The following is a 13,843-nucleotide window of genomic DNA, read 5'->3' on the forward strand; positions in this document are numbered from 1 at the left end:
TGTTTTAATCCAGTGTTTCTCTCCTGATGGAAGAGTATGCAGGGAACTGAGTGTCTAAAATAGTAGAAATTTTATATTGTTCTACAGTATTGCCCAGTAGGCTGAAAGACTTAACCAAATCCATGTAACCACAATAATTGTTTCACACAATAAGTGTGAAATCTTATACACAATGCACAAAAGATTGCATCCAGTTTTCATATAAAACCTGCCCACAATCAACTACAAGTAAGACATGTTTGTGATTTTAAGGGAGCCTCTGCTCAGACATGGAAACCCACTTAGGGAAGTCACTATCAGCCTAAAGAGGAAGGCAATGGCAAACTTTCTTTCAGTGAATCTCACCAAGAAAATTCCTTCATAGGGTCACCATAAGTTGGAGTCAACCTGAGCACACTTAACAGCGATAATTATATTTTAAATAGAGAACCATATTCTATGACTGCTTCTGCTGTCTTTCTTCATCTCAGCAAGCCCAGCACTGCTATACTGTAGATGTGATCTTTGGATCCTAATCTACAAACCTTTCCAATCATTATTTGTCTTCAAGTTGACTTTGATTTGCAACAATCATATCAATGAGAGATTTCCAAGAACCCTGGTTATTCACCGTCCTGCTCAGTTTTTCCAAACTCAGGGTTGTGTCTTCCTTGTTTGAATAAATCCATCTGTAATGTGGTCTTCCTCTTTTTCTACTGCCTTCTACATTCCCAAGCATTATCATCTTTTCCAATGAGTCATGTAGTCTCATGATATGTCCAAAGCATGATAATCAGTTTAATAATTTTGGCTCCTAGTGACAGTTCAGACTTGATTTGCTTTATCAACTATTCACTTGTCTTTTTAGCAGTCTGCAGAATCTGTAGAACTCTCTTCCAGCACTATATTTCAATTGAGATGATTTTCTTCCTGCTAGCTTTTTTCACCATCCAGCTTTCACACTCATACATAGAAATTCCTCTTCTACCCTTTGAAAACAAAATGTGAACTATATGACACTAGCTCTCTCAATCCCTGCCCTTTTCTCTGCAGGGTTTTTAAAAATGCCCTCACCTGATGAAGAAGCTTGTAGCCTTCAAAAACTAGCACCGAGATATGAAGGCATGTAGGTCACTTAAAAAAGGTGTTACCACAATATGAACTCAAGTATGTATACATTCTTCTTAGTCTCTCTGGCTACAAAAATGATTGTATTTATTTAGATTTTAAAAGTTATGCACTGCAAGAAATCCAACATATGATACATGGATTACATGACGTCTTTAAACTCATCCACTTTTTGGAGGACAGGGGGTAGTACCTGAAATTCCACAAGAAAACTACAGGAGTTGCAGGAAGAGAGTATTTCATTCAGATTTCAAAAATCTAGGATAGAAGCATATGAGTGTCACTTAGAAAACAACAATTACTGTTAAGGGAAATACAGCTATAATTAAACACTTTAAGATACGATTAACACTTTGCCTTTAAAATAAATAGGATTTCTTCTTGTTGTTTGTTGCAGTCAGGTTGGCTTTAGTTATGGTAACTCTACAAATGACTGACTCTAAGACACCCTAGCTCAGGTTCTGCAGAGTCAGGGCTGTGGCTTCCTTGATTGAGTCTATCCATATCTGTAATGTGGTTTTTCTCTTTTTTTGCTGGATTCTATTTTGCTCAGCGTCATCTGTTCCACATCTTCTCATGACATGGCCAAAGTACAACAGTCTAATTTTAGTCATCTTGGCTTCCATTGAGAGTTCTGGCTTGATTTGCTGTAGGACCATTTTATTTGAGCTTTTGGCAGTCCATTGTCTCTGCAGAACTCTTCTCCAGCATACATTTCAAATGAATTGATTTTTCTTCCTGTCAGCTTTCTTCATTTCCAGCTTTCACAGTCATATATAGAAATCAGAAATACAATAGCATGGATGAGCCTGACATTGGTATTCAAGAAAATAAAATAATTTCCCCAGTTCTAATTAATAGCCGTATTGTGTTTCTTAAAAATAGGCTTATGTACATTTTTTCAAAGCAGCTTATGAGAAACTGTAAGAAATTATGTGCTTGTGACTTATTCTTTCTTTGTTTTTAATAGACCTGCTAGCTGCTGTCTTGCTGGCTTCTTCTCTGATGACAACTATCACGGGACACTGCTAGAGAACAGAGTCAGCCTGTGACGGGGCCAGGTAACACTTGCATATTCATCTAAGTATTCAAAGGGAAAAGTTTTCCTCAAATGCCTCTCCCCAATTACTATCTCTCTTGCTCCAAGTTGGTGGTGTTTTAAGTAATAAAAAATAAATGCAAATTGAAAAAGCTTTGCTTTGCTTGGTTGAATGCTCCAACTATTTAGAGAGCAGCATTATCCTACCTCATATGTGAACATGCATAAATGCTGTTCTGCAGGTGAGCCCTCACTTAACTTGATTAATTTTAGGTTATATTGAATAATACATTTAAAATCTGTCTTTGATAATACAATTCCCTGGCAAGTGATATCTTGGAGTAAGTTCAATTAAGTGAGCAAACGTAACCATAGAAGGTCACACTATATATTTGAATCTAATCTTCTAGTATAGAAAAACTCTTTCATTACAGAAACCATAACTGATGCCCCAGTTTATTATAAAGAATTGCTTGCACTAGATTTTCTTAGGTATGACTGTTAATCACTCTGGTGAAAGAGAGTGGAGTGGTGGAGCTCTAAGAGGACATCTGCACGAGAACATTTTACATTCTTGCCTGTCCATAAGAAGATGCAGGAAAACTGAAAGAATGTGATATGAAAAAACAGCAGGTAGACTTGTGTCCCCAACAGTTAGCTGCGTCCGTGGTGGCCATAGCTTGGGAAACCTGCTCATGTAGATTGAATATAGATGACTTGTGAGGAAAAATAATTTCAAAATAACCTATTTGCATACACACTATGGCAGAACTTGGAATTTTCATTTGGATTACAACTCCCAAACTCCCCCAAGTCAATCTTATTGGAGGATTCTGGGACTGCTAGTTGAAAACGAAAAGAGATTATTGCATTGAATTTAAAGCGACATATCCCTCACGGGATAAAGTAGCATTTAATTTTCAAAGTGGGTGTTATCATACACAGCTGCAGCCATATGTACAACCTGTATGCAGCCTGGATCCCAACTGGGTTTATCCAGCGGTTTTTCAAAAACGGGAACTTGCCATTTTCAAAAAACTGCAGGATAAGAGTGGCTGCGATCCGGGCTGCATACGGGTTGTACTCATCAATCCACAGCTGAGTGCAAGAACACCCACTTTTAAAATTAAGCATGACTTTATCCTGTCAGGGATAAGTCGCTTTAAATTCAATGCAATACTCTCCTTAATCTGGATCCAACCTCTTCTGTACAATTGCTCACATTCATGAAATAAGAAGAAACTTTTCTTCCAAATTTATAAATGCAGATCATATAAATAAATCCTATTATTACTATTATTATTATTATTATTATTATATTCATGGCTAGATTAGTTTTTAAAGGGGATTTCATACTGAACATTTAAGCTGTAAGCCTCAGAATCTGATTTTGTAATGGTTGTTCAGTCCAATTTCACCTTGTCTGCTGCTGGTACAAGGGAATATTGTGCCAAACCCACCATTCTGCAAACAGACTCCGGTCACCTAATAGGAGTTTCCTTCTCTTTCTATAATATAGCTATTAGTTCCTTCCTCCTGTCTTTATCTGCTCTGGGTGCCCACTCAGTCCTACAGAGGGATCTTGGAGGAACAAGCAGGGAGTTGCAGGGGAAAGAGATTTGTTCTTCCTTCACTGTCCCTTCCACTGTTGGATACTACTTGGTACAACACATAGTTCTCCTTCTTGTTAACATAGAAGGGTATTTCCTTCTTTTTCATGATTGTGATGAATGTGAATAATAATTCACTATTCTGACTCTTTCATTATGGAGGTAACTTTTCCCAAAGTCTGTTTTTTTTTCCTTCTCTGGGCTGATGAGTTTTTACAAAGCCATTGAAGGAAAGAGAGAAAGTGTCTGAGAAACAAACAAGCAAATAAAACAACAGCAAGAACAACAAAACAAATGGAACATCAGTCCTCATAAGAGCAACTGGGTAGTATGTAGAAGAATAAAGATCAATACAATATATTCCCTCCATAAATATAGGGAAAGGCTGAAGGCAGGGAACCGTCCAATTAAAAAGATTGTATGTACAGCGCTGTGTAAATTTACAGCGCTTTATAAATAAAGGTTAATAATAATAATAATGGGTAATTTTGTCAATGATTTGGTACTGTAGGATACAAAGTGCTTCATCTTATTTATTTTCATGTCAACTTTGTGAGGTAAGATAATAGAGAATTAATTTAAATAATAGAGAGGTTTTGAGAAAGTAGAGATAAATTATTTAGTTTGAATCTTAAAATCACACCAATAATAGCTTTCATCTCTTTTAAAAATTCTAACTTTTTATTAAATTATTTTCAAAAGTACTGAAACACGTTTCCATCCAATACAAAATTACATTACGTGTGTTATGAAAAGATTCCGTTCATCTAAGACTGATGAAGTAAGTCAATGTTTTCCTTTGTAGATTACTGACCAATTTATTGCTTTGGATAATCTGTAAAGTCTTAACAGGGCATATAGTCTTGTTGCAGTTTTACAGTAGTTAGCTAACACAATCTTGCCTTAATAATAAGTAAAGGAAAACTGACTTCCTAATATCTTTGAGATTATTAGCATATTTGTTCATAATTATCAAAGGCAATTATCAAATTATCAAAGCTAATACATCTACTTATTTATGAACACAAGGCATGAAATGGTGGGCAGAGAATGAGAGTGAGAGAGCGAGAGAGAGAATGTCTTTGGCTTAGTCAGTCAGTGAGCTATCCACAAATCTGTGGATAAGGAGGGCCAACTGTATTGGCACAGGGGATAATGATTCTTAACAGGAAAACTGCACATGGAAAAGGAAACAATTCTCTTCTCTTCCAGTATGGAATTTAAAAAAAAATAAGTTCCCATGGTGCCAGTAGGAACTGCCCCTTTGCTATGCTATGTTGATGTGTACATGCCTTCAAGTACTCTATTGACTTATGACAGCCCCATGATTTCATAGGATTTTCTTAGGCAAGGAATACTCAGAGGTGGTTTTGTCAGTTCCTTCCTCTAAAATATAGCCTCCAGAACCTGATATTCACTGGCAGTCTTCCATCTAAGTACTAACTTTGGCTGATCCTGCTTAGCTATCAGTCCTAGGATGATCAGGGGCAAGAGGTGATGGGACTTGTAGTCCAATAATATCTGGAGGGTGGAAAATTATTCACTCCAGCAATAGGACATATAAAACACCAGCTAATCCTTGTATATCCGGATTGGCACATATGGGAACTAGGAGACTCAACTGACAAGTGGCTCTGTGCCGCCCATTTTTACCTCGCATCGTTGCTGCAGCAACCAAATGGCGCAGCAAGGATGCGCTCCCTCTCGGGAGCAAAAAAAAGCTGCTAAAAGCAGCTTCCTGGAAGGAGTGCAATTAGCGCACTCATGCCCCTTGATTGCATCACTTCTAGCCAGCGCAGTTTGGGCACTGTCCCATGCTCACGCCATCATGGCGCCACCCGTGTAGATGGAAGTGAGCAATGATGGCGGCCTCCTCGTGGACTAGGGCTGCTGGGCACGTAAATGTCCAGCCTCATCTAGCCCTAGTTTGCCGGGAGGACTAATCACCCGTCTGTACCGGGCCTAGGATCACATTTGCAGACATTTCTAGGGGTACAAGAACTCCAGCACAAAACTGTACTGTTGGAGAATTAGTGTCTCTTATGGTTTAATACTGCATCTGACTAGAGAAAGTTACATTTTACTCAAACATGTAATTTACTAGGAAGGTGGGAAATCACAGTCAAGCAAGGCAAAAGTACTGGGAATTAGATTGCTTTGTTTTCTAAACACTATATTATTATTATTATTCTTTATTTATATAACGCTGTAGATTTGCACAGCGCTGTACATAAAAACAACAAATATAAAAGAGTAAACCTGCCTATGGCGTACAATCTAAGAAATGATAGGATAATACAAATAAAACACATAGCAATACAGGAAATGGTTCAATAAAACAGGCAACAAAAAGAACATCAGATAGCAAGTGACAATCACGCAATGTCTGGGAACGCTTCTCTGAACAGGATGGTCTTCAATTCTGCTTTGAAGCTGGTTAAAGAAGTGATGGCTCTTGCTTGCGAGGGAAGAAGGTTCCAGGAGTGAGGGGCAGCAAGTGAAAAGGGGCGAATCCTAGATGGGGCAGAGGAAATCCTGGGCTGGGACAGCTGACTTTGACTACCAGAATGGAGGGCCCGAGTATAATAGAAAATCATTAGGAATACTTTATAAAGGAGGGTTTTTAACATCACTGAATATTATTATTATTCTGTACCCTTTCTCTTTGTACAACAGTTGACCAAAAAAACAAAACAAAACAAAACAAACAAAACAACAACAACAAAAAAACAAAAAAACCCTACAGTGGCTATTCATAGTATACTCCAAACACCGCTTTTGGGGGATTTAGGGAAATTAATCCTGGGTTTAAAAGTTAAAGACTTTGAGCCTTCAGTGGGAAAATAATTGTATAGTATTTGTTGGTATATTTGCTGATATTTATTGGAAGTCAAAATCAGCCAAAAATTCAAGGTCCAGCAAATTCCTCACTTGCCTGGCAGATAATTTCATTGTCCAGAAAGTGGAAGAGGCAACAAGGGGATCAGCTATATTAGATATGATCCTAACACAGGAATGATCTTGTTAATAGTGGGATCCTTAGGTGAGAGTGATCATGTTCTCCTGGAGTTTGTTATACAGTGGAAAGGAGAAGCTAGGCATAGTCAGACACGCATTCTAGACTTTAGGAAAGCTGATTTCAGTAAACTTAGGGAAAAACTGAGTGTGATTTTGAGGTCAGAAATAGTAAAGGAGAAGGGAATTCAGGACAGATTAGAGTTTCTCAAAAGGCAGATACTGAAGTCGCAATTTCAAACAATTCCAGTGAGGAGGAATAATGGGAAGTATCTCAGTAAACCAGGATGGATGACTAAAGAACTTTCAACTGAACTAAGTTTTAAAAAGGACATGTATAAGAAATGGAAAAAGAGGAATTCAAACAAATAGCTAACACAGGGGAAAGTCAGAAAAGCTAAAGTGCAGAATGAGCTCAGGCTTGCTAGAGAGGTTAAGAACAATAAAAAGGGCTTTTTTGGTTATGTGCAGAAGGAAGAAGGAAATGGTAGGGCTATTGCATGTAGAAGATGATGAAATGCTAACAGGGGACAGAGAAAAGGCAGAACTACTCAACACCTTCTTTGCCTCAGTCTCATCACAAAATTAAAAAGGTGCTTAGCTGGAGGGAAATGGAGCAGTGGATGCAGTAGGGGAAATGCAGCATAGACCAGGTAGGCAGCATAGACCAGCATAGACCAAAGGTAAAGAGGTAGCACAACAATATTGCTCAATCTAAATGAATTCAGGTCTCCAGGGCCAGATGGACTACATCCAACAGTATTAATAATAATAATAATAATAATAATAAAATTTTTATTTATATCCCGCCCTTCTAAAAATCAGGGCGGCTTACAACATGGGTTAAAATACAATCAAAACACATCAAGACAAGAGTTAAAATACAATACAGTAATCATACAGAAAAAAACCAACAAAAGCCCCATAGCCCAACCTCTTGGCCACGGAAGAAGAGGGAGGCCCACAGGATTTTATTCGGGGAATGCCTGTTGGAACAGGACTGGTAGATGCAATCTCAGAGCCATTGGCAATAATCTTTGAGAATTCCTGAAAAACGCAAGTCCTAGGGAGCAGGTAAATGTCTTCATCTTCACCCCCCCAAAAAAAAATTGGGGGGGAGGACCCAAACAATTACCACCCAGTCAACCTGACATGAATATCAAGAAAAGTTCTAGAGTAAAACATTTAAACAGACGGTCTGTAAGCATGTAGAAAGGAATGCCATAATCACTAAAAGTCAACATGGGTTTCTCAAAAACAAGTCATACCAGAATAATCTGATCTCTCTGTCTCTCTCTCCCTTTCTTCCCCAAATTACCAGTTTGGTATATGAAGGGAATGCTCTGGATGCAGGGTATCTTGATTTCAGGAAGGCCTTTGACAAAATCCTTCATAATAGTCTTGCAAACAAGCTAGTAAAATATAGACTAGAAAATGCAACTGTTAGGTGGATTTGTAATTGGTTGACCGTCTGAATCCAAAGGGTGCTCAGCAATGGCTTCTCTTCATCCTGGAGAGAAGTGACTAGTGGGGTGCCACAGGGTTCTGTCCTGGGCCTAGTGCTATTTAACACCTTTATCAACGTCTGATAAAAGAATAGAGAGCATACTTATCAAATTTGCAAATGACACCAAATACCCCAAAGGACAGGATCAAAATTCAAAATGACCTTAATAGATTAGAAAGCTAGGCCAAATGAATTTCAACACAAAGAAATATAAGGTACTGCACTTAGGCAGGAAAAAAAATGGAATGCACAGATAGATGTAACATGGGGAACTGTTGGCTTAACAAGACTATGTGTGAAAGTGATCCAAGAGTCCTAGTAGACTACAAGTTGAACATGAGTCAACTGTGTGATGTGGCAAGGCCAATGCAATTCTAGGTTGCATCTAGTCTAGATCAAGGGAAGTAATAGTACCACTTTATTCTGCTTTGGTCAGGCCTCACCTGAAATACTGTGTCATGTTCTGGGTACCACAGTTCAAAAAGGATGTTGAGAAGCTGGACCATGTCCAGGGAAGGGTGACTAAAATGGTGAAAGGTGTGGAAACCATGCCCTATGTGGAGCGACTTAGGGAGCTGGGTATGTTTAGCCTGGAGAAGAGAAAGTTAAGAGGTAATATGATAGCCCTGTTTAAACATTTGAAAGGATGTCATACTGAAGATGGAGGAAGTTTGTTTTCTACAGTCGCAGAGAATAGGATGCAGAGCAATGGATGCTAACTACAGGAAAAGAGTTTCTACCTAAACATTAGGAAGAACTTCCCGACAGTAAGGGCTGTTTGACAGTGCAATACATTACCTTGGAATGTCGTGGAGTCTACTTCTTTGGAGGTTTTTAAACAGAGGCTGGAAGGCCATCTGTTGGGTGTCCTTTGATTGTGTGTTCCTGAATGGCAGGGAGTTGGACTGAATGGCCTTTGCGATTTCTTCCATGTCTATGATTCTATGATTCTAGTCTATGACTCAGTCTGTGGACTTAAACCTACAGACAACTCAGTGCTCATAGGTTGCAACTCATGTTGTGGAGTCTTCTCAAGTAGTGTTTCTGAGATAAGTGGTTGCAGGATTCTGACCTAAGCATGTGATGCTACACTCTTTTCTGGGCTGTGGAAAAGTGTCATTTTGCCGCTTCTCCGTGGCCTGGAAAAATGCCGGATTGGGGCTGCAGGGCTGCTGGTGAGGCTGCCCTGGCCTCAATCCAGCATGAAAAGGGACGGGTGGTCTGTACTGGGCCTTTATTAGCTTTGGTTGGTGCAACAGAAATAGTAGTTTTTGGACTGGAGTAGCTTGACAGTGGTAGTCCAGGCACTAGTGAACTCAAGAATGGACTACTAAAGTACACGGGCGCACTGTACACTCTGTTCCCTTGGGGGCTGATATGGAAACTACAAATGGTTCTGAATGCAGCTTTGAGGCTGAGTGGAACGTTTTTTTCCACAGCATGTAATACCATTCCCAAAAGAACACCTTTTCTGCCAATATGCTATTGGCTCAACTTTGCAGGTTTACTATTGGCATATAAAGCCTAGAAAGATACATTCTGCCTCAGGTGACTCATTACGGTAGTCCTTAGGTCCACATGCTTGCTGGTGCCTCATAAGATCTGCCTAAAGAGTTTTCAAGAACTGAGGTGTAAAATAGATAGATAGATAGATAGATAGATAGATAGATAGATAGATAGTATTATGGTTTTTGCTTTATGGAATTCCCTCCCCATTAATTTTAGCCTGGCATCAATTGTTTTGCTCACGATGTATTAATTCACTGAGGCTTTCACTGCAGTGTCAACCAACTATGTATGCTAGCTTTGCTGTCCATGTGATTTTTAAAATTGCTGTTCTGTATTTTTATTGATGTGATTTCAATGTTGTATGCTGCTGTGCATTTTTGTTTTCAATGATATATAGATTTGTACAAATAAATGAACCCAAAAGTAAGAATGTGTAGGACTTGATTTGGAGAAGCATGGGTCTGCAGGAGCTTTCTTCAGGTACCCTGGTGAATCTGGGGAGTCCTGCGTAACCTAGGTGTATACACCATGGTATAGTAATGCATGGGTAAGCAGAGAAAATGCTAAGGCAAAGTCAGATAAGATGGGCCTGTCGACAAGCCAACAGCAAGAAAACTCCACTTTTTCCTAATAGCAAAAAGCAAATCTAATTACAGTAAGAGGCTTTCATGGAGACTGGACTTTGCCTGTTATGTACTGTTGTTTAAAAGATGTTTCTTTTCAGGTCCAGTGGTCATTTTGTAGTCTACATCTTTAGCTGGAGTCTAAGGTTGTGCAGAAGATGAAACCCCATCTGGCACTTCCCCCATCCAAGCTCTGGTGGGTTAGAATCTTTAATAAGTACAACTGAAAAAACTCATGTAAATAGTCCATGTGGCTACTATGGCTAGAAAGCAAGGCTACATACACTGCAGAATTGTGCGGTTTGGCACTGCTTTAACTGCCATGATTCAGTGTCATGGAATTGTTGGATTTGTAGTTTTGTGAGAGATTTTGCCTTCTCTGTCTGCCACAACAGACTACAGATCGCAGTTAAGGCAGTGTCAAACTGCATTACTTTTTCAGTGTGGTAGCAACCGAAGACTACAGTAAAGTCTTCCAGTAGTACAAGAGCACTTCTAGATCTTGGCCTGCCCAAAAATCTGCTTCCAGAGTGTTTCCTGGGCCTCCACAGAAGATTTTTGAAGTGACTAGGGGAAGGGGCTGCTACAGGAATGAAAGGGAATGGACTTTTTCTATGTACTGCTATGTGCTGTTCTATCAGCTGAATAACATGAGAATCAGCCCTGTCTCTTGCCATATACTGGCACATATGCATGCAGTGCTACTGTACTAATGATCTCTGGTTAGCATGGATGTGTTGCTAGTGTGTGTTCCAACTAAAACTGACCATAATAAAGAACAAGTTAATAGACACAGTAGCTATGCAGAATGCTGGGCATAAGTGTATATTTCTATGGTTTGCCCTCCATTTACAATATATATAGTATTAAAAAATTCCTCCTGAAACCTCTCTGTAAGAAGCTGCTGCTGATTTGAGCATGCCAAGTTACTGTTGGAGAAGTTTTTCTCCAAGTGGAGCAAACTGCTAGAGAAACAACTAATTAATGCCTGCCCCTTTATAGCTACGTAATGCAATGCATAACTAAAAGTCCTGTTAAATTAATTAATGATTTCAATTATGAACTTTTCCCCAAAATGTTATGATTCATATCAGGCTGATGATGCAGTGACCTGGGAGTGTGAAATTTGAGCTGTGCGCAGAATTGCCAGTTAATTGATTCACAAATTATTTAAAGTTTGTTGCACCCAAGGGAGTGCTCACATCCATGGCAGCTACTTCTTAGAAGGTACAAACTCTTACTCCTTTTTAAGACTGACAAGCTAACAAGCAGGATTTTACTACGGCTAATAACAATATTGGTGGTTTCAAGTGCTCTGCTATTGTGATGGCTGAAAGATTACTTTAGTATCATGTTTCAGCAGCATGTGTGCTTTTATACTACATATAACAAACTTTATATGGGTCAGCGGGAAAAGGTGAATATCAAGAAGAATATCACATGCCTCTTTTGAAGCCAGTGATTTTCACAAGTTTGGTTGGCCTTCTTACCGTTTCCCTTTCTGTCCTTGATTATAATATCTGTTTGCTTTGCAATGTCTTGTTCGTTGCTGAAGGAAATGAAGGTCAATGTTACTGCAATTGCCATAACTGAAGAGTATTTCATATAATGCTTCTCTTAACTTGCAATTTCATTGTTCAGATTATCAGTAATTATGGTAGCCTACCTACTGAAATTTAGAGCACTCAGGCTCAGTGTTTCATAGTCTTTTATGCTTCCATGAGTGCAGAATTTTAAGACTTTTGCCTTGCTACTTCTACAGTATTACTAGAACAAATAATATTGTTCCATGTCATTGCATCCAATTTTAATATTTTAATCTATAACATGGGCAACAAAAGCATGAAGCATACACAGAATAAAAGAGAAGCAAGTATTAAAGGGTGTTAGGGTACTGTTAATATTTTATAATGCTTTATTAAAATTTTATTAACACTATTAAAATGCACTTGAGTTGACTTTAGCATTGTATAATCTGACCATTAGGAGAAATCCCTTTGTGAGTGCCACTGTTTTACTGAGGCAGGAGAAAAAAGACTGCACAAACCCAAATTTCAAGAGACTTCTAGTCACTTAGCATTATACCTGTAGGCTAGGATGCATTTTGCTTGCTGAGTATCATTCTCTGACCCATTGTCTGAGAATTTTAACCTGCCAGATTTCTGAGTTTCCTGGAGTCCCGAAACTGTTCTCCACAGCACCACCCCCAGATTATTATTATTATTTTCCATCTTGAAGTTTAAATAATTTTTTCTTACAGATTGGTCATCCTATTAGTTTTTCTCTGGTTGCACCCACACTGCAGGAATAAACTAGTTTGACGCCATTTTAACTATCATGGCTCAGTGCAATGGTATTCTGGGAACTTTAGTGTGTTGTGGCACCAGAGCTCCATATTTAAGTGCTCAGGTCCATCTCCACTACACAGCTATAGCAGTCTAATATCACTTCAGTTGCCCTGGCTCCACCCTATGGAATCCTGGGGTTTGTAGTGTGGTGAGGTACTCAGAATTCTCTGCTAGACAGTCCAAAATCTCCATATCAGAACTGCAGCACTGAAACTGTCTAGCGGAGAATTCTGGGTATCTTACCACCTAATAGAAAGCCCAGGATTCTGTAGGATGGAGCTATGATAGTTAAAGTGGTATCAAATTGCTAGACATGAATATTGTGGATACACTTCTGGCCATGCTAATCAATTTGAAAACAGAAAACAATTATGCACCAGAATTCAGCTAGAAAGTAAGGCTTGTGATCACACTTTAAAATGATTAAATTGGCTTCCAGGTTCCTCCCCCCTGATAGCTGTCACTCTTAATCTCTTACTGGACCACAGCTAACAGAATGAACTTCAACAGGGAGAAATGTAAGGTACTGCACTTAGGGCAAAAAAATGAAATGCACAGATATAGGATGGGGGACACCTGGCTTAAGGAGACAACATGTGAAAGGGATCTAGGAGTCCAAGTAGACCACAAGTTGAACATGAGTCAACAGTGCGATGCGGCAGCTAACAAGGCCAATGCGATTTTAGGCTGCATCAATAGAAGTATAGTGTCTAGATCAAGGGAAGTAATAGTGCCACTATATTCTGCTCTGGTCAGGCCCCACCTGGAATATTGTGTCCAGTTCTGGGCACCACAATTCAAAAAGGACATTGAGAAACTGGAGCGTGTCCAAAGGAGGGCGACTAAAATGGTGAAAGGTCTGGAAACCTTGCCCTATGAGGAACGACTCAGGGAGCTGGGGATGTTTAGCCTGGAGAAGAGAAGGTTAAGAGGTGATACTTGAAGTATTTAAATACTTGAAGGGATGTCATATTGAGGAGGGAGCAAGCTTGTTTTCTGCTGCTCCAGAGACTAGGACCCGGAGCAATGGATGCAAGCTGCAGGAAAAGAGATTCCACCTCAACATTAGGAGGAACTTCCTGACA

General features: G+C 39.2%; 1 protein-coding gene across 8 annotated transcripts in view; it reads left to right on the top strand.

Moving 5' to 3' along the window:
• The window catches only part of SOX6 (SRY-box transcription factor 6), a 582,676-nt gene that overhangs the window by 128,288 nt on the left and 440,545 nt on the right, over window positions 1-13,843 (top strand). For all 8 annotated transcript variants that reach the window (XM_089521088.1, XM_089521087.1, XM_089521089.1 and 5 more), the window contains one exon: window positions 2,078-2,168. The gene's annotated coding sequence lies outside the window, so the exon portion shown is untranslated. The remainder of the gene's footprint in view (window positions 1-2,077; window positions 2,169-13,843) is intronic.

Source organism: Sceloporus occidentalis, unplaced genomic scaffold, assembly GCF_023333645.1.
Source record: "Sceloporus occidentalis isolate IW3139 unplaced genomic scaffold, rSceOcc1.0.p SCAF_4, whole genome shotgun sequence".
Classification (NCBI taxonomy): domain Eukaryota; kingdom Metazoa; phylum Chordata; class Lepidosauria; order Squamata; family Phrynosomatidae; genus Sceloporus; species Sceloporus occidentalis.